This window comes from Trachymyrmex cornetzi, unplaced genomic scaffold (assembly GCF_001594075.2).
Source record: "Trachymyrmex cornetzi isolate Tcor2-1 unplaced genomic scaffold, Tcor1.1 scaffold156, whole genome shotgun sequence".
NCBI lineage: Eukaryota > Metazoa > Arthropoda > Insecta > Hymenoptera > Formicidae > Trachymyrmex > Trachymyrmex cornetzi.
Genome location: NW_017296157.1, coordinates 813,392 through 815,311, shown reverse-complemented (window position 1 = coordinate 815,311; position 1,920 = coordinate 813,392).

The following is a 1,920-nucleotide window of genomic DNA, read 5'->3' as shown; positions in this document are numbered from 1 at the left end:
GTCGTGCGATCGTATAGAACGTACACATTTCGCGATACTCACACGAGGTATCTCTTCGGAATCTCGCGATTATCAAACACCCGCCTAACTGCTCCATTCCGATGAGATATCGCATCCATCGCAAAAATGTAAGTTTTCGCATTGCGATTTTTTTCTTTTTCCTTTCAGTCTAAATTTATAAAAACGAGATCGAAGATATCGGGCGAAATTAGACGTGGTGCTCAGCAAAACAGGGATCGATCCAGCTCAATCTGGCCGCCGTAGAGATACGAATTGAAGGGTTTAGCGCACAAAGTATCCGAGTTTATCGGTCTAAAGCCAAACGAGTTAAATTGTTTTTGATAATTTTAAGATGCTTAAAATTGGTTACTCGTTTATGCTACATTCTCATGCAGTTTTTTCTTTAGACTTTGAATTTATTCTTTTGCTGCATCAAACCCTTCAATTTCTAAAAAATTTGTTCGATGACGGCTCAGAATAAAAGATTCACGGAAACCGATGTTGTAAAACAAATTGCACGGCCAACGCGAAATCGATCGTCTGTGATAATTATAAATATAATGATCGTATATCTCTTTAGTCGAAATTTGGGAAGCTGATGATTAGGTCGGATTATCTGTTACGTTATAAAAGTTCGGGGCATATTGTCATCGTGACCGTAATATCGCTCTCGTGTCGGCCGAGGTGAAATATCTTAGTCGGTTTTCGAGAATCTAAACGGCGAGGCTGAACGTTTTTACACGAAATATACCTAACACTTTATTTCCCCTTCATTGCGCTTTATAAACCGCTAGCACAAAAATAAGTGTTTCGCACAAAGAGGTACACGATGCCGGGTCGGGGGTTAAATAGATGAATATCAATCGGGAATGGGGAAATCGAAACCCGCGAAACGACCCTAGTACACACAGCGAGATTGAAACATTTAGCTAGACACCCATATCCAACGAGACATGACCGTAGTTTCACGTTACGTGTTTGATAAGACGTGTTCGTGAAAGTGGAAAAAAATTGTGTATTTACAGGAATTTCCTGACGGTTTTCTTGTGTACTAACGACACGAAAAAGATCGTATACTGGTATTTACGATTTTATGAGGATTGTGTGTGTGTGTGTGTATGTGTGTGAGATTGGTGTAACCTAGAGAAAACTGTGTATTCGCAGTTAGGTTTTTGCGGTTTTTAATTGTACATGCGTGCTCATTACTTACTGCATGTGTGTGTGTGTGTTGTGTGTGTGTGTGATAGCCAGAATTAAGTGTACTTTCGCGTATGCGCTCGCGCTCCCGAAACAGGTTCCGAAGTGACGTTCTCCGCGACGGGGACGACACGTCCTGTCCTCCTTCCTCTCGCTCGCCTATCCTTTTTTTTTCGCACGTTTTTATCCGTTTTTTGAACATTATAGAAAAATTTGTCTAGAAAAATCGGTCTCGGTCCTTGTCCAAGTACTCGCTTGCTCAAGTATTGGAACACGACGCTACTCTCTATATATATATATATAATATATATTTATATATATATATAATATGTATATATCAATATATATTTTTAGTTATCAATTGATTTAGGTGAATTGGTACCTAGGTAAGTTTTGCTACACAATTATATCGATCGATTAGCGTGCGTGTGTGTGTGTGTGTGTGTGTGTGTGTGTATAGCGAGTGTGTGAGGGCCTGTTGACGACGCGTGCTCCATGCTCGCGAAGTATGTGGATTGAGACAAATTTTCGCCTAATATATGAGCCGGCTTCGCGCGCACACGCGGGTGATTTCCACACGTGCACGGCCGTGCGCGCGAGCACGCCGGCGATTTTCTCATATACATATACATATATAAATTTATCCGCGATAACAACACGGATATGCCCGATCGCGGCCCGCGTTTTAATTTATTTATTGCCCGTGTGTGCCGCACGGATTAT